Here is a 20,292-nt window from a genome sequence, read left to right on the forward strand (position 1 = left end):
GATTCGCTACCAGGCCAAGTTCAAGGTGTGTTTTCCATGTTATGGGTGCCACATAGTACTTGTTCTGCTCTTGTAAGAAATCAGTCCTTTAGTGTGGCAGCACCTACCCTTTGGAACTCCCTGTCGATTGACATTTGGCAGACACCTTCATTGTACTCTTTTCAGCACCTGCTTAAAACATTCTTGTTTAGGCAAGCCTACCCGGGCAGGTAGAAGCTATTGTGTTTTTTATCTCTTTTTAATTCATTGTTGGTTTTATTATTTTGAATGTTTTTAAATACCTGTCTTTAACTGTTTTTGCCTATAATTTTATTGTTTTAATTCCTTTTTTTACAGTAAAGCGGTATATAAATGTTGTAAATAAAATACGTAAATCAATTTTGGAGTCACTGTGGCCCTTGGCTCTCTTTCCACGTTTAGGAACAAAGGAATCTGCCTTATACCGACTCAGGCCATCTAGGTCAGTACTGATCACATGCACTGGTATTGGTTCTCCAGGATTCCAGGCAATAGTCTCTTCCAGAAATTGGATTTTGGACTTTTATATGCAAAGTATATGCCTTGCCACTGAGCTACAGCTTTTTCCTTGTTTAAAAAAGTATATTTTAAAATTGTTCTTTTCAATTCACTAATGAATGCACAACATACCTACCGCAGATCCACATCATTCATTTAAAGCACATTAAACACACATTTGAAGCATATGAATCCCACCACAGAATCATGGGAACTATAGCTTGTTAAGGGTAGTGGGAACAATAACTGTGAGGGGAAAACTACACTTCCCAGGATTCTTTAGGGGAATTCATGCACTTTAAATGTGAGTTGGATGTGCTTTACATGTACCGTGTGGATCTACTTAATAAACTTTGCCTGCATGTAAATCATTTTAAATAATTTTTTTAAAATGGAAATATCTACAAAGTTTACTGGGTGATAGGGTTGCCAGGTTCAGGGCCTGAGAATGACTCTGTATCTTTAAGAGAAGAGAAAATTCAGCCAAGTGCAGGTTTTCTTTCAACTCTGTAATGGGAAAATACCACAAGGTGAAATTCTCCCTTCCCCATGCACAACTTTTTAAAGATACAGAAGACCTCTTGGAGGCTGGTCCTGGCAACCAAGAGGTCTTCTGTATCTTTAAAAGTTGTGCAGGGGGGAGGGAGAATTTCACCTTGTGGTTTTTCCCATTACAGTGTTGCAAGAAAACCTGCACTTGGCTGAATTTTCTGTTCTCTTAAAGATACAGAATCATTCTCAGGCCCTGAGCCTGGCAACCCTACTGGGTGACCATGGGCTACTCACCAACTCTTAGCCCAATCTGCCCCTCAGGATGAAAACAACAGAGGAGAACCATGACCACCAAAGGAAAAAGGGCAAACTTAAAATATAGAGAAAGTAATAATGTACAACCCTACTGTGGAATCAAATTCTTATTGGGACATAGTATGAAGAAATATTTATATAAGCATGACTGTCAAAGATGTCTATTATTTACATAAACTGAAAAGATATTTGAAGTGCAATCCTATGATTGTTTACTCAGAAGCAAGTCCCAATGTATTCAATGGGACTTACTCAAACAGGAAAGCATACACAGAACTGCAGCCTCAAGTGGTAAGGAACACTCACCCAACCCAAAATTCAGAATCATGCCACTTTAAGTTGTTTTGCAACTGGTTATACTTTTTATGGTTATTGGATTTTAAATGCATTTAATTCTTGTTGTGAGTTACCTTGGTTTCCAATTGGCAACCCTACCTCATGGGGTTGTTGGGAAGAACACACACACACACACCCACACACACACACACACACACACACACACACACAGGAGATGTAAAAATATATACACCCCATATAGTAGTTTATTGACAAAACCAGTTGGTCATTGCAAAACATTTTTTAAATAAACCCAGTATTAGTTTCCTATGTAATGAAAGCAGTAATACTTGAATAAGTTCTGCCTAACTGCTTTAAAAAAAAGGATTGGAGGGGGAGAGAAAATTTACAACACAAGCACAATCCTTTGCTATGTTTACTCAAAAGTCCCATTAATTTACAGCACAATCCTAACTTGTCTATTCAAAAGTAAATCCTATTGAATTCAGTGGGGTTTATTCTGGATATGTGGGATTAGCATTGCAGCTTTACTCCCAGAAAAGCAAGTGTTGGATTAAAGTTTCATATTGGGAAGGTTTTCAAAACATTGCCCTTTTCAACAGCTCAGGAATATTTAAACTTGTCTGACTCCTGCACAGAAGAGAAAAAAAGACTTTTGGTACTGCTGAAATCTATATACTTACTCAATTTACAAGATTTTCAGATAAACAGGAAAAAACAACAGTTTTGTACCTTTGCAATGGGGTCTAGGTACTGCCTGGAGTCCCAGAAATCCCTTGTCAATCACAACCCTGACTTCACTGTTTGGCTACAAACCTGAAAGGGTGGGGTTAGAGCAGCCAGTTAAGAGATCATTTCACAGAAGTTGTGGGGCAACAGCTAATATTTTGGGGTATATCTCATGAACCAGACCACCTAGAAACTTATTTTTTAAAAACAATGAAAGCTGAGAGTCTGGCGATTAAGCTGACTCACCTGGAGACCCAGAGAGGACCCCAGAAATCTGGAGTGTCCAGGCAAAAACCAGACACTTGGCAACCCTATAATGATAACTGTCTAAAAGAAACAGGTTTTCATCTTAATGGGGTAGCCTACATACATTATATTTCTGTCATTCCCGATGAAAGCTATTGTTCCCTTAAACAAACAGCAAGCACATTTCAGGCAGTATAATAATCCATTGTATCTGCATACCCCTTTGCCAGTTTCAAATTAAAAGTTAATTTCTCAGCCATCACAATATGCCATAAACACTGCAACACGTTTTCCAACATTAAGTGCGCCTCTGTTTTCTAGTTCTTACTTATTTCCATTGTTGCAGTAGCAAACATAAAGCTCATTAATGTTTTATGTAATACCTCCTCATCCTCCCATTCCCAAATATTCAATAAAGTCAGCGTCGGAGACATAATCACTTCTGGTTTGTTTGTTCTTTCTTATTATTTCAGTAAACATAAAAACCCAGTTTTTGTATACCTACTCACAAACCCAGCATAAGTGTACGTATGAGTCGCAGGAGCCACACCCCCTCCATCACTTATTATTTCTTGCCTTAGTAATGTAAGCTAGCCTAATGTGGGTTAGGTACCACCTAAGGACTCATTTTAACACATTTTCTTGCATTGCTGCTGAAAGACTTTTCCCACATTCTACTGCAAGAACTAACTGAGACTTGTGTATCCACCTCACCTTTGCATATTGTCTTCAAATTGATCATTAAGACTGTTGCTTTGTCAATTATTAAAGTATACATTTTGGAGACTAGACTACATGTAAAGTGTTCATGTTCTGCAATGATTATTCAAGGCAAGGCCCTTGTTCTTCCATCCTTTCTATTGTGCCAATTTGTCTAGACTGTAAAAAGATGGATGTAACACAAGGGGGAGGAATGCTGAAATCCCATCCATTAGTTTTACCTTCTATCTTTCCTTCCTGCATTGTTGCACAAACAAAAGGATTATCTAGTTTTTCTATAGGAGCCTGGTCCAATATTAACTGTTCTAATTTAGTTTTCTTTGTTATTGGGAAAGAGCCTTATGGGCACCTTCCCCTGAGCCCAAAGAACCAGATGCCTCCCAGTGCATGTCACCAGTACAGGGGCATAGGGAATGCACCAGGAGAGAAGCTATGGAATGGAGGAGGAGTACCCTTCAGGCGAGAGAGTTGGCCCTTTAACACTATGAAGTTATTTCAAGTGGGTGGACCCTGGAGGAAGAAGTGTGGAGACAGAGACAGATTTTTAATGCTTATTGTATTTGTATGTTTATTTTGTACATCGCCCAGAGTGGCTGGATAGCCAGCCAGATGGGAGACTAAGAAATTAAATAAATAAATAAATAAGAAGAGGCTTCAGTCTGCTCCCCACCTTGGTTAGAGCCAGTTATGCACTTGGAGCTATCTGTGGTCCAGCAACCTTCAACCTGCCTTGCCACTTTCTCTGTGGGATCTGGCATTGGGCCAGAACATGACAAATAAGGTGTTTGTCTAATCTCAGTCAGGAGGGAGTTCCGCAGGCTTGTGCCAACACCACTTTGTGGGCAAATGTTCAGCCTCTTTACCAGCAGAATAGCTGCCTGTAGGCAAGGGGGGCTTGTATTCCCCCCCAGCCTTAGTTCTCTCTAGTTTAGCATTCAGCATCTAAGCAAGCAGGGAGATGGGTCAAGGAATGGTCAATGTGAGCTCAGAGCCACCTGGGGCCTTATCTGAGGTTCCTAATAGGCATTTGATGCTCTGCCAAGAGTGCTGTGTGATGCTGGGAAGGTGCCTTGTTAACCAGACAGTGTAGACCTTGGAGCAGTTAACTCCCCACCAGGGAAGTTAGAGGCTGTGCTTATCAGCTATTGTTATGCTATATGACCCTGGGAAGGAGCCTGTTGAACCATTTATACTGGTCTCTTCCTTTCATCCCTCCACTTCTTTGGTTGTTTCCCTTCTTTCAATATTTAAAACAACATTCACACCGATGGTCTTATATGTATATACAATGCTTCCCCCCCATTTTTTTGTAGAAAATGAGAAGATGCTATTCCTAACTTAATAAAAGTGCAATGGCTGCCATGGGCAGCAAAAAAAGAAAAAAAAGATGTGACTTTACTCTGTATTTGTGAGTGCCATCACAAAAAAAGCCCCGAGTATGTATAAGGTAAAGAAAAGACTTGCTATAGTTTGGGGCTAAGGCAGATCATTTCAGGTAGGAAATTAATTCCATGAAGAAGCCCTATGTCATGCCTCCGCCATTCTCATATTTTTACTTTAAAGCTAAAAGGATGGAGGGTTCATATAGGGCAGGGGTGGGAACTTCCATCTCACAGGACAGTCTTGGCCTGCCAGGGGATCAAATTTGGCCAATGAAGCCATTTTTAAAAAACCACGCCCACCTCCCCAATCAGCTGATGTCAATCCAATGGGGTGGTTGATGCTGCATGCACCACTTCCCCTGCTGGGAACTGGCGTGCACAGCAAGGGGCTGTTTGAAAGCCCTTTTGCAAACAGCCCACAATGCTGTTTAAACCTCTGGTTTTTGGAGGTTCAAACAGCAATATGGGGATTTTTGCAAAGGGGCTTTCAAACAGCCCTGTGCTGCTCTTTGAAATTGCAACAATCTTAGTGAAATCAGGTGGGTAACAGGTGGGCAGCCCTTCCCAACTGTCCAATTTTGGAGATGAGGATGGAGGGATAAGGATCTGTTGACTGGCACACCAGCCATAAAGGGTTCCTCACACTTGATATAGGAAGAGATGCTCCTTAAACTGTAAGCCCTCAATGACCTTTATAGAGCACAACTGGGTACCCTGCTCATTTCTGAGGTTTGGGGTAAGAGTCCTAGAGGTAAGCCCCTAGACCATACTATTCATTCCCATGCACTGGAGCAATGACCTGACTCCATTACCATCACCTACCCAAACAGCTATGTCAAGGGATTTATGCATCTCCTATAGGGTCCAGATAGCTTTGCAGATACTGAGGAATGCGAAAAAGACAAACAATTGGGTGTTAAAACCAGACCTATCATTAGAAGCTAAAATGATGAAACTGAGGTTATCATACTTTGGACACATCATGAGAAGACATGATTCACTAGAAAAGACAATAATGCTGGGAAAAACAGAAGGAAGTAGAAAACGAGGAAGACCGAAAAGATTCCATAAAGGAAGCCACAAACCTGAACTTACAAGATCTGAACAGGGTGGTTTATAACAGATCCACTGGAGGTCGCTGATTCATAGGGTCGCCATAAGTCGTAATCGACTTGAAGGCACTTAACAACAATAGGGTCCACAATCACACAAAAATACAACAAATAATTACAAACAGAAAGGGAGGGGGGGAAATATCCTTCCTTCCATGGTTGCCAGAGGCTACCAAGTATGTTGCCATCACACTCCCTTGCTGCTGTTGTTATGTGCCTGGCTTATCATTGACTTGAATGCTAAATTTCTTAAATTAATTAAAAACCAGCCAGGCATTTTTAAAAATGTTAAACTCAAAAGATGAAGGTCAGCGAATGGGACAAAGTCAGTAACACGATTACAGGTACTCTGTGAACATGGCTGATTTTTAGTTAGTATCAACAAATTATGAGAACTCTGACAGAAAAGAAGTCCAAAAGGGGTCTGGTTTTTCTCTCTCTCTTTTTACCCTTTGAATTCTCAGTTCTCTCTGACTGTTTTGTGTATCACCATGAAAATTTAGATGGTTGTTAAGTAAGCATTTCTGAGTTCAGGACTATAGGTTTTTTAAGGTTTTGTTTTGAAATGAGCTTATGGGAAGCATCAGAATGGCATGGGGGTATTTTCAATTTAACATTGTGGAATGCAAAAAATCCATGCTGGCTATAGTATACAGCAACTCTTGTGACTGTATAATTATGGGGAAAACTGCCTTTTGGGTCAAGCATAAGGCATAATAGCCATAGGGTATTTATTATTATACCAATTATGAATATTTATTTAATTATTTATTATGAATTTCTATCCCACTCTTCATAGTGATTAAGGACTATGACCTAGGAGACCAGAGTTCGAATCCCCACACAGCCATGAAGCTCACTGGGTGACCTTGGGCCAATCACTGCCTCTCAGCCTCAGAGAGAGGCAATGGTAAACCCCCTCTGAATACCGCTTAACATGAAAACCCTATTCATAGGGTCACCATAAGTCAGGATCTACTTGAAGGCAGTCCATTTCCATTTTCTTCCTCCTAGAAGGATCTTGTGTTCTTATATTAAAGAATACAATCCTTTGCTATGTTCACTCAAAAGTCGCATTCATTTACAACACAATCCTAACCATGTCTATTCAAAAGTAAGTCTTACTGAATTCAATGGGGTTTACTCCTGGTGTGTGGGATTAGCATTGCAGCTTTACTCCCAGAAAAGCAAGTATAGAATTAAAGCTTCATATTGGGAAGGTTTTTCAAAACAGGATATGAATAAGACAAATAAACTGCCCTCTTCAACATCCCAGAAAAAAATTAATTTGTTTGACTCCTCATAATTGGAAAAGTATAACGTATCATAAGCTTCATGTACACTTCTTCCAAATTTCTGTTCAAAAAACTTTGGAAAGATAAGATGTATAATACATTTGTTTTTGCAAGTAATTTAAAAAACCCTGCATGTACACTTTTATTATAATCATAAATGAAATTGTTTACAGTAAACAATTGCCTACCAAGATCCTGCTGTGATTTTTTGTTCTGCATCTTCGGATCTGCACACAATTAATGAGATTTTCAGGCAAACATGAAAAGACAACTGTGTTCTGACTTTGCAATGGGCTATAGCTCAACCAAGAGTCAACAAATCCGTCATAACTCACAACCCTGACTTAACTTATTGGCTAAAAACATTACTTCCAGAACAGCAAGTATAGGATTAAAGCTTCATATTGTGATGTTTTCAAAATGGGTTATGAATTAGACAAATAAGCTGCCCTCTTCAACAGCCCAGGAAAATTTAAACTTGTTTGATTCGTCATAATTAGAAAAGTATAATGCATTGTAATGCCACCATAAGCTGCATGTGCACGTAAAAAAAATCTGTTTTAAAATTATTTGCAAGATAAAATGTGTAATAAGCTATTTCTGCAAGTAATTTAAAAAACCCTGCATGTACACTTTTATTATAATTATAACTGAACATTTTTACAGTAAACAATTACCCACCAAGATCCCACTGTGATTTTTTTTGTTCTACATCTTCTACACACAGAGAGAAAGAGACTTTTGCTACTTATTAAAGCTATAAACTTACTCAACTAATGAGATTTTCAGACAAGGAAAAGCAGGAAAAGACAAGTTTTCTAGCCTTGCAATGGGTTCTTCCTATTAGCTGGAGGTCAACAAATCCCTTGTCAATCACCACCCTGACTTCACTTATTGGCTACAAACCTGAAAGGGCAGGGTTACAGCAGCCAGCTATGAGCTCATTTAACAGAAGATGCAGAGGGGGTGATGTTTTGCGGTATATCACTTGGACCAGACCACCTAGAAACTTATTTTTAAAAAAGAATGAAAGCGGAGAGTCCAGAGACTGGGATGACTCACCCAGAGACCCAGAGAGGACCCAAAAAATCTGGTGTTTTCAGGCAAAAACCGGAGACCCGGCAACCCTATTTTTAATTAACATTAGAAAGGACTTTTTTTCCTTCGTAAACTTTACAGAAAGGTCTTTGCCATGGAAAAGGGCATTGCTGGATAATATACCGCATATTAAATACCTTATGAAATCTCTATTTTAATTTCACTTTGAGATAATTTCAGAAAAACATATGGAGTAAGCTACATTAAAGAGCTTTACTGTGGAGACACTCTGAAAGTAAAAAAAAATCTATAAAACAGTAATCCCATGGTACAAAATTATAATTTGCATATATTGTAAAACAAGATGTCATTGCAAATCCTGGTAGGCCTCATTAAATCAAGTGCCAAATTACAAGTAATTTCTCTTAACTGCCATTAATAGGGCTCACATGTCAGGGTGAGGGAGTTGTTACATACTGAGTAAATCAGGGGGAGGGGTTATGTAAGAGAATTCAAAAGTTTTCAGAAGTGGTTACATTTTAACTCTGTGCAAAACCCACATTGGAAATAAGCCACGTTTGCCTACAAGCAGAAAATGGTTCGTAAAAGGAATTTAGTGTTTGATTTTATCATTAATTAAAATGATCCATTTTAGCAGCTGGTCAAACTGTTCAGTGCCAGAATTTTAATGAGAAATTGTGACATTTCCATTCAAATATTACATGCATTTTGTTCAGCTTTGCAGATGGTTAGTAACTGCAAATATACAAATAAATTATTCTAACCAACACTTGAAACCAGTTAAAATATGCCAAAGGGGCAAACTTTCCAAAGATATCCATGTCTTACTAAACAGACACTCTCCAAATGGATAGATTTATCGTTATCATTCTAATTCAACTAATTTGTTAAACTAGTAAATTGTGAAATATTTAAGATGGGCAGCCCATCGTCATTGAATTTCAGTGGCCAAAGGAGGCACCATGATAATCTGTCCCTGGCAAATAAACTTTGTTTCCTACATGTTTAAGTCTCTTCTCCACACACACAGTTATTAATCCCTTCAGATTAATCCTACCACTTGCATGGCAGAATTGGTTTATACACAGAGATTATCAGTATCAAATGTGCAAAAGTCAATGACCCAATTAACACAATTGAGACTGCACGTGGAATATCCCTATTTTAAAACCTAGGACCAACTTTCTTGCAAGTTTTTTTTTTTAATTTGAAGGGGCTGGCAACTCTAATGAAACACAGCAGACACCACAGTGTGACTTTCATAGCAACTCACAATCTTAAACACAATGTTTTTCAAAGGAGTCAGGTCACATACTCAGAGGCTTGCCATCAAATACAGAGTAAGCATCTGATGATACATGCATGTATGAGTCAACCCCTATTTTCATTAGGGATGGGCAGTAGCGTAGTGGCAAATTTAGAAGTACAGAGTCCCTTCATAATAGTCACACCATGCCCCTCACATCCATGTCCTCTTCTAAGATTATTTTATTTATTGAATTTGTATCCTGCACTTCCTCCCAAATAAGCCCAGGGTGGCAATACAATAAAATTGTAATAAAATATAATAAAATTCAATAAAAATTAGCTTTCAGTCTCTGCGATTGATAAGTGAGTTGTTCGGACACCAGGAATCCCAGTGGTCCTCAACAGCTGCTGTGTTCTCCTCTCCTGCACTTAGCTAGTGGCTTCTGTCTCCATTTGAGATCAGGTACACCTTATAAATTATTTTCTGCAGATTCTACTACACAGTAAATGTGGATGTTAAAAAAAATCCCATGGTATACACATCTACTCAGAGCAAGTCTCTTTGTGTTTAATGGGGCTTACTCCCAGGTAAGTGAGTACAGGATTATAGCCTAGGCTTTTTGTGAGGGAGGGGCAGAGAAAGGTTCTTGGTGAAAGTGCCCCATGTACACACCAACCTGAGAGTAAGCACACTTGAATACAATTGGGACTTATCCATGCATCTAAACACACAATAATCAAGTCAGATTGGTTGAAGCTTGGAGGTGTACTAAGGCAGGTAGGGGGTAAAGACAGAAACATGCCCCTTCCTTTATAAACATACATCATTTTTGTTAAGGGAAGCAAAGTTTGATGCCTATGACACAAGCACTTAAGGCTGCAATCCAATGTCTACTCAGAAGTAAGCTCCGTTGGGTTCAGTGGGGCTTACTCCCAGGTAAGCATTTATTGGATTGCAGCCTTAGTTCCCCTTGGCAGCCATTTTACACCTTCTTATATATCTTCACAAGCCTGTGAGATAGGTTGGGCCCAAGGGCATCAAATGAGTTTCATGGCTGAGTGGGGATTTCAAATCCTTTTTGCTCAAAAATGAAAAAGAAAAAAATCTGTAGTTATTATGAAGTATTAATAGATAAGCACAACAAATGAATCAGGGCTTGATTTTTAACTATTTAAATCTTGAATTTATCCCAGCATGAGCATCTGAAATACAGCACCTGATTGTACACTGAATGTAGCATTACCAGTCTTACAGCAGGTGAAATATTTATAGTAACATAACTCTACCTCCCCAACAGAATCGTCCAGACACACACCCAGCTATATGGATCTGCACGAGCACAGACACACTTCCCCCAACTTATTTTTTTCCTCTCCCTTCCTACCTCCTGGCTTTGGGCTGGATCATACTCACACATCCCCCCTTTTTTGCTTTTAAAAAAAGAGAGAATTAGCAACACACTTTCTCTCTCTCTCAGCTCCAAAAGGGTAAGGTACCAATCCTAGAAGGTTTCTAGTTACTGCTTTAGAGTGGAGATCCTGCACGCACACACAAAATCAGTAGCATGGTATTACATTTGCCTTGTCAGATTTTTCTGATAATCTTCCTACAGTTGTCATTGAGTTACACACTCACCTGGTAGTAAGCCACACTGAACACAGTGGGACTTATTTCTGAGTGAGCATGCATATGGGCTGTAAGGCATATTTACTTAGGGGTAGGTCCTCACGGAACAAAAGCTCTCTCTCTCTCTCTCTCTCTCTCTCTCTCTCTCTCACACACACACACACACACACACACACACACACACACACACACCTACCTTGAACAACCCCCCCCCACCTCCTCCCTGGGGCAAAGGAAAGGAAGCACTTGCTGGCAGACAATAGCATCTTCACTATGCAGGGTACCATCCACTGCTCCATGCTTCCCTTCACAACTTTTTTTAAAAGCAAGCCCCAATCACTCCCCCAAAGCTTGCTGCTGGCTGGCAGCCTGAGCTTGCAGTGGTCATAAGAAAGTAAGTACCTGGGCTTCACAGGTGGCCCCCTCCTCTCCATGTAAACTTCTATCTCTCAGGTCCTCCTGACTCTGTCTTCTATCCCAAGGCAACCAGGAAAGGCACACTCGGCCCTTGGGAATTGCACAACTTGATTAGCTGTAGAGACACTCTAGCAGGGGACCAGGAGGGGACCATCTGCAAAAAAAAGTAACGGGACTGTATCCCAAGGCGACCCATTGTGAAAACACACCTGGTGGGATCCATTGGCAGGTGCCATTTCAAAAACATTCCATTGACCTAACAGGCTGGTATTGATTTGAGTTTGTTCTTTGTCCACAATCCGCTGCTTTTACCAATCTGGTTTTTTCCCTCCTTGGAAAAAATACTGATTTTTTAAATCAGTCGATAAATGTCAATAAATTGTTGATATTAATAAATGTTTTAGATGTGGATTTTTTTAAAAAAAAAATGGTTTCCAAAAAATAGCCACAGAAAATCACTACATAAAAATCCAATCCACAGCGATAGCAAATAAGCAAATTAATTGGAAATCCAGTGCCAAATCCGAATTGGGTGGAATTCTAGCATATTCCTAACTCTTATATTTTTAGAATCCCAGATGTCTAAGGATCTTGATATTGAGGGCTAAAAAACTGAAGCAAGACTTATCTTGTGGATAAGTGGTTCCCAGTTACCTGTTCTAGGTGGGGTTGCACTCTCCCTGAAGGACCAAGCATGTAGCTTAGGTGTGCTCCTGGTTCCATATTTGCTGCTTGAAGTCCAGGTGCCCTCAATGGTTCAGAGTGCCTTTTATCAATCATGGCTGGTATTCCCAGCTACTACCATTTTTGGATAGGGATAACTTAGCCACAGTGGTTCATGCACCGATAACCTCAAAACTGAATTACTGCAACGCAATCTATACAGAACCGCCTTTGAGATTGGTCCAGAACCTGCAACTGCACTGCAGCCAAGTCACTATGTAACGTCACTATGTAACGCTCCTGTTGAAGGATCTGCAACGGTGCCAATTTGCTACCAGGCCAATTCAAGGTGTTACTGTTAGTACATAAAGCCATTAACAACTTAGGACATGGTTATTTGAGAAACTGCCTTCTTTCATATTGCTCTATTTGATAACTGAGGTCATTGGAAGAGGCCCTCTTGGTGGTGCCACACGCCCACAAAGTTTGTTTGACAAATACTTGAAAAAGGGAATTTAGTGTGATGACACTCACTTTATGGAACACATTCTCTTCCAACATATAGCATGCATCAACCGTTGGTTGTTCTTGGCAATATAAAAAACACTCTATTGAGGAAGTCTTCAAGGAGTAGCGATGCTGCCTTTTATTCAATTTTGTAGGTCCTTCAGACTTGTGGATTTTATTTTTGTTATTTTATACTTTGCTTTATTTTAAATGAACTGTAAAACAGTGTTTCTCAAATAATGGGCATTGGGCCACTTTGCCTGCCCCCACCCTCTAGCCATGCCATAACCTTTTGGTTGGACCAATGCTAGCAACTCCTTGCATGGTAAGTAGAGATGGCCAGGAAAACAGAAAAGTTTAGAAGAAAACAAGAGGAGAAAATGAAGGTATCCAATGAGGGGAAAAGGTGTTTAAGGAAATTAGAAAGTCAGACAAAAAGTTAATATTATTAATAACAATATTAGTAATAATAAATTTGAAATAGAAACAAAGAGGATAAGAGAAGAAAGCTGTTGTAGGAGAAAGGTTAATGTAAAAGGACCAGAGACGGGAAATGAAGGACACTGGCAGTTGAGGGTAGGGTGGGGGTAAATTACAGGTGAAGTATGAGAGGAGAATGGAAAATTAAATTATAGGAGATGGGTAAAAATACATTGAGAGGCATGTGGGAGTGGGAAGAGGCAAATATAAAAGAAAAATCTTTCTCTGCTTACGTGCCTCTGGATCAGCAAGTTCTGCCTCAAATGGGGAGGCTGAGTCACAATACCTCCAGTGCAAATGTCTGTACTTAGCTTGAGAAAAACTGAGCCATAGAACTCATTGACATAAGGAAAACGCTGTGGTAAAAAATTTACTTATTTCCAAAGACAGATTAGATATCAGTAGAAAGTTACGTCAGTAATTGCCAGGTGATTATACTAAATATTTTCTCCATCTGCCACCATTTTGTAACTGGCTCTGCCCAGTACCAACAAGGATTCTTTCTTTGAACTTTTTCCCTCTCCCCGCCGCACACTGTTCTGAGAATTCTCCCAATTCTCCAGAACAGATGGGGGCACCAGGGAATGTCTAGTTATGCCAGCAGGAATCCTTGTGCTGGCTTCTGCTAGCACAACAATTTAGTTGAATATGGCCCACAGGGTCTGGATGGCATCCATCCAAGTGTTCTCAAAAAAGTCAAATGTGAAATTGCTGATCTTCTAACAAAAATACTCTGCAAGTACTTGAAAGGTTGTCACACAGAGGAGGACTAAGATCTCTTCTGAGTGCAAGACATGGAATAATGGGATCAAGTTACAGGAAGCCAAATTTCATTAGAAAAAACATCTTAACTGTTAGTGCAGTACAAAAATGGAACCAATTACCTAGGGAGGTGGGGGGGTGTTCCAGAACTGAAGGCCTTCAAGAGGCAGCTGGACAGCCACCTGTCAGGTATGCTTTAAGTTGGATTCCTGCATTGAGCAGGGAGTTGGACACGATGGCCTTATCATTAATTATTGGCGATCACTCATAGCCGAGTAAGATTGTCTTCCAAGATAAGGTCTGTGGAGGCCAATTCTGGATCCTTACAAAGTGAAGACACCAGTAAATAATAGAGCAATGCCAGTATTCTGACCATTTAAGGTTGCAAGCTCCTGGGAGCTAGAGCGCTGATTGCAATCACGTGAACCAAGGAATGGAGTTTAAAATGCAGTGAGAGGCATTTTGTCCTCTGCTGGAAGCAACATCAGACACCAGTATTGGACCTTTGCCAACCATGCCTGTGATCTGGATCTTTTTGAGTCTTTTGAATCCTGGATTAAATTGCTGGATTATTTGAACCTTTGTTCTTCCCCAGTAGCTCATTAAGTGCCTTCTGACCTGGAGGTCTCATCTTCCAGCACTATCTCGTATTGCATTTTGGATACTCTGTTCATAGCGTTTGCGTGGTAAGAGGTATTCAGAGGAAGTTTACCATTGCTTTCCTCTGAGTTTGGATGCATCTTACTCTGGTGTCTCAGCTTTGACCATTTCGCATTGGGTGCCCCTGCTAGGATCCTAGGCGCTTGGTCTAGACTCCTGATGGCATTGCTCTCAGCTTCTTCAACACTCTCAAACTCACCACGTTAAGGACAAGTACGAGTAGCACTGTGACTAATGACGCAGCTGGGTCAAAGCCGACAGGAAGCCCACAGGCTGATGTGCACAGATGCAAAAGGAGAGTCCAGAGTTGTATGACGCACACAATAGGAACATGGAACGTGAGAAGCATGAACCAGGGAAAGTTAAGAGATTGTCAAGCAAAAAATGGAACATATCAACATTACAATACTTGGCGTGACTGAATTAAAATGGACAGGAATGGGACATTTTCAATCAGGCAACTACAAAATATTGTATGCAGCAAATGAGAAATTAAGAAGAAATGGGGTTGCTTTAATAGCGAAAGGTGATGTAGCAAAAGCAATTAGGAGCTACAACGCAAGGTCTGAACAAGTGATATCAATGAAATTAAACGGGAAACCTATGCTCCAATGGCAAACACAGAAGAAGAGGAATTGGAGAGATTTTATGCAGAAGTACAGGAAGAAATTGATCACACACCAAAGCAAGATGTGCTGATAATCATGGGGGACTGCGGTACAGATCATGAACTGGTCGGATCGAAAATCAGAGTAAAGCTAAAGAAGAAAAACAAAACAATCATAATACCAAAATACAATTTAAATAACATCCCAGAAGAATATAAAGATCAAATAAGGAACAGGTTTGTGGCTTTAAACTCAGTTGACAGAGAACCAGAACTATGGAGTGAAGTCAGAGACATTATCAGAGAAGAATGCAAAAAGACAATACCTCTAGTTAAAAAGAGAGAAAGACCTCAACGGATGGCTGAAGAAAGTCTTAAAATGGTTAAAGAGAGAAGGAAAGCAAAAGCAAAAGGAGATAGAAACATGGTCAGAACCCTAAATGCAACAATACAGCGACTAGTACGTAGGGACAAAGAGAACTGTTACAATAGCTACTGTATAGAAATAGAAAAGGACAACAAAAAGGGAAGAACAAGAGCCCTATTCCAAAAGATTAGAGAAATGAAAGGGAAATTTAAACCAAGAGTAGGGATGTTGAATAATCAACAGGGGAACACACTGACTGACCGAGATGAAATAAAAGGAAGATGGAAGCAATACACTGAAGAACTCTATAAAAGAGATGCATGGATGACAGAACTAATTCATGGAGGAACAGTATGATGAAGAACCAGAAATTTTAGAATGTGAGGTAAAAGCTGCTCTTAAAATACTTGGAAGAAACAAATCACCAGGAACAGATGGCATACCAATAGAGTTGCTACAAGCTACTGAGACTGAATCTGTCCAAATTTTGACTAAAATTTGTCAAGAAATATGGAAAACTAAACAATGGCCCACAGACTGGAAACATTCAATATACATCCCAATTCCAAAGAAAAGGGATCCCAGGGAATGCAGTAATTATTGAACTATTGCCTTAATATCCCATGCAAGTAAAGTAATGCTCAAGATTCTACAACAAAGGCTCTTACCATATAAGGAGCGAGAAATGCCAGATGTCCAAGCTGGATTTAGAAAGGGAAGAGGCATCAGAGAACATATCACAAACCTACGTTGGATAATGGAACAGACCAAGGAATTTCAGAAGGAAATCACCCTGTGCTTTATAGATTACAGCAAAGCCTTTGACTGTGTAGATCATGAAAACCTATGGAATGCTTTAAAAGAAATGGGGGTGTCACAGCATTTGACTGTCCTGATGCGCAACGTATACTCTGGACAAGAGGCTACTGTAAAGACAGAATATGGAGAAACCAACTAGTTCCCCATCGGAAAGTGTGTGAGACAGGGTTGTATTTTATCACATTATTTTTTCATCTATACACAGAACATATCATATGGAAAGCAGGATTGGACCAAGATGAAGGAGATGTGAAAATTGGAGAGAGAAATATCAATAATGTAAGATATGCAGACGATACCATACTACTAGCAGAAACCAGTAATATTTTGAAACAAATGCTGATGAAAGTTAAAGAGGAAAGCACAAAAGCAGGACTCCAGCTGAACATCAAAAAGACTAAAGTAATGACAACAGAAGATTTATGTAACTTTAAAGTTGTCAACGAGGACATTGAACTTGTCAAGGATTATCAATACCTCAGCACAGTCATTAACCAAAATGGAGACAATAGTCAAGAAATCAGAAGAAGGCTAGGACTGGGGAGGGCAGCTGTGAGAGCACTAGAAAAGGTCCTCAAATGCAAAGATGTGTGACTGAACACGAAGTCAGGATCATTTAGACCATGGTATTCCCAATCTCTATGCATGGATGTGAAAGTTGGACAGTGAAAAAAGTGGGTAAGAGAAAAATAAACTCATTTGAAATGTGGTGCTGGAGGAGAGCTTTGCAGATACCATGGACTGCAAAAAAGACAAATTATTGGGTGTCAGAACAAATTAAACCAGAACTATCACTAGAAGCTAAAATGATGAAACTGAGGTTATCATACTTTGGACACACAATGAGAAGACATGATTTACTAGAAAAGACAATACTGCTGGGAAAAGCAGAAAGGAGTAGAAAAAGAGGAAGATCAAACAAGAGATGGATTGATTCCATAAAGGAAGCTACAGACTTGGACTTACAAGATCTGAACAGGGTGGTTCATGACAGATGCTACTGGAGGTCGCTGATTCATAGGGGTGCCATAAGTCGTAATCGATTTGAAGGCACATAACAACAACAACATTTGAACCTTGGACTGCCTACCAGACCTTGCTTGCTGAAACACAACTGGGATTTGGTGCTCGGAACAAAACCCCAGATCCTCCCTCTCTTTTCGTCATTGTCTCCAAGCCATGGACAATTTACAACCCAGCCTGGCCAGCTGCTGGCTAACTGTTTTACGGCACCCTCAATCAGCACTGTGCAGTCAGCAAAGACTGACAGGTTCTATGAAAATGTAACTTGTTCTTGATCAGCCTCCATACCAGAGGACTGGAAAATGGCCAATGTAACACCAATTTCCCTCCCCTTGAGTATTTGGCAGGCACCATCTCTGCTATCTTTTCGGCGCCTTTTGAAGACTTTCCTCTTTCAACAAGACTTTTCAGTTGAGACTTATCCCAGTCTGCGTCTGTGTTAGAATTGCTTGTTTTTGGCTACTGCATTTTGTTTCAATGGAGGCCTGTGAACTATCTCCAAGGGCAGCCCCATCTAGAGTGTACTACAGTCATCTAACCTGGGGGTTACCAAAACATGGATGACTGTGGTCAGGCTATCTCTGTCCAGGAACAATTACTGAATGAGCAAAGAAGTTTTTCAGGGAAGTATTTGACAGTTCAGACCGCATGGTGAACTTAGTTTGGCATGTCATGACTGAATACTCTCGCTTAAGGTTTCAGTTGCATAGGGGTGGCCAAGCAAGTGGGGGCAAGAGAGCAGGGGTGGGGGCGGTAGGACAAGTGAGGGAGTGAGCGAGCAGGGGAGTGGGAGGGCTGGTGTGGTAGCAGGCAGGTGGTGGTGGGGAGGGCAAGTGATCCGGAGTGAGTCCGGAGATCACCCCTGAAAGCCAGAAAGGTCTGGTAACCCCCCCCACACACACACAGCTCCTCACCTCCATTCTGCTGCTGCCTCCTCCTCCTTCATGCTTGCCCTCAAGCTTTCTCCCTCCACTCTTTCTTCACTACCGTCCACAATTTTTTTCTCTCTCTCCACTCCACACCATCCAGCTCTCCACCTCCTCCCTCGTGGCCTCCTGATACAGAGCACAAGGGAAGAGTGAAGCTGCGCAGAAGCCCAGTATGAGGCATGTCTTTCATCCACCAATCACAACAGCAGAAGATGCCCCTGCTTCCCCCCCTCAAGTAACATCCAAAAGTAAAGCAGAAAACTTTACAGTTGCGGCTGAAAAGTAATGAAATTGCCACTCATTCTGTTACAAGCAAATGTAACGGAGTTACCCACTCGTTACTCAAAAAAGTAATAAATTACAAATAACTCGTTATTTCTAACGAGTTACTTCCAAGCTCTGAGAAAGGGAATAGAGAAACATTTTTCTTCCTCTTTCGTAACAGTAGAACTCGGGGACATCCAATGAAGCTGGATGTTGGAAGATACAGGACAGAAAAAGGAAGTATTTCTGCAAAGTTAAACTATGAATTTGTTCCCACAAGAGCAAATGACCACCAACCTGGGTCACTTAAAAAAAAATAACCAGCCATCAATAGCCTTATCCTCCATGAATTTGTCTATCTCCACTGTTGAAGGCAGTATGCCTTTGAATACCAATTACTGGGAATTACAGGTGGAGACAGTGCTGTTGCAGTCAGGTTCTGCTTGTGGGCTTCCCACTGGGGTATTTGGTTGGTCACTACAAGAACAGGATGCTGGGCTCGATGGCCCTTTAGACTGATCCAGCAGAACCTTGTGTTCTTAACACTCTTAAGTGTTAATTTTTCAAATACCTCTGTCTTTTTTGCTGTCAATATTTTATAATCAAACTTCCCCTCAATGTTTTTGCATGGGTGACATCTTTTTTCATGTAAGGGATGCTTACTTGCAAACACTGAGAGGTTCTACAAAGTCCGAGAACACCTGGAGTTTGGTGTGTTTGAATAATCACAGGGCAAACAAAGCTATTACTAAATTTTGAATTGAAATTGGCTAATTAAAGGCTGGTGCCTATTAAGAGAACAAACTGTTAAATTATGCCTGAAAACCTCAACAGACTTTCATCTGTTTTAAATATTTAACTGTGCCAAACCTTTGCTCCTTGGATTCAGTTACAAGGATTGTTCTCTATGAGGTGTTCTTCAGCATGCAGTAAATATGGTTTTCAACACAGACTTTTGTTCTGCAAATTTTGTACTGATTGATGGCTGCACTGACTTCAGTGGCCTATCCACCAGAAATATGGAGATTTAGCTGGAACTGTCTGTGTTTCATGTTGAATCATATGGGCCTGCTGTGTGTTTTGGGGATGAAATTTGTTTTTCTTGAACTGGATATAATCAAGCAGTACATGTAGCTATATCAGTTATAGGGAAAATCTTTAGCCTCCCCTAAATGTTGCTGAACTACAGTTCCAATCAGCCCCAGCAAGCAGGGATGATGGGAGTTGTAGTTCAGCAGCATCTGGAGGGCCAAAGTCTCCCCACACCTGTGGTATATATATTGTTTGAGGTTTTGAATGCAGCCCAAGAAAAAATTGTGGTTGTCAAACCTGCATTGGCCACCATGAGAACTTTACCACATGGCTGCACTAGGACCTAAAAATGTCCTAAGACAGCTGCAATCCTGAACAGGCAGGGTTACACTGAGCTACGAAGTGCTATAAAGTACAGATCTGTTTTAAAAAAAGATTTAACAGTGGGGGGGGTGGCTGACGTTTTTATGTATATCTTGAGAACCGGACCTCCTAGAAACTTTTTTTTTTAAATTAAAGCTAAGAATCCAGGCCACCTAAGGGGCTAAATGGGCACCAGGTGGCATGCAAAGAATCCAGGTAAAACCCAGCTAACCGGGCAATATGGCAACCCTAACTACAACTCCCATCAGACCCAGCCAGCATGGCCACTGGATTGGGCTGATGGGAGTTGCAGTTCAAACAAGTAACTTTTCTAAGCCCTGCCCAGAAGCCCATGCTTCTG

General features: G+C 40.5%; 1 protein-coding gene across 4 annotated transcripts in view; it reads right to left on the reverse strand.

The window, feature by feature from the left end:
* The window catches only part of TRPC4 (transient receptor potential cation channel subfamily C member 4), a 270,872-nt gene that overhangs the window by 222,579 nt on the left and 28,001 nt on the right, over positions 1 to 20,292 (reverse strand). The window contains exon 1 of one of the 4 annotated variants that reach the window (XM_061639303.1): positions 11,048 to 11,133. The exons of the other annotated variants lie outside the window; for them this stretch is intronic. The gene's annotated coding sequence lies outside the window, so the exon portion shown is untranslated. Of the gene's footprint in view, positions 1 to 11,047; positions 11,134 to 20,292 lie in introns of those variants that run through there. 4 annotated transcript variants of the gene reach the window in all.

The sequence above is a fragment of the Rhineura floridana genome, chromosome 1 (assembly GCF_030035675.1).
Source record: "Rhineura floridana isolate rRhiFlo1 chromosome 1, rRhiFlo1.hap2, whole genome shotgun sequence".
Lineage (NCBI taxonomy): Eukaryota > Metazoa > Chordata > Lepidosauria > Squamata > Rhineuridae > Rhineura > Rhineura floridana.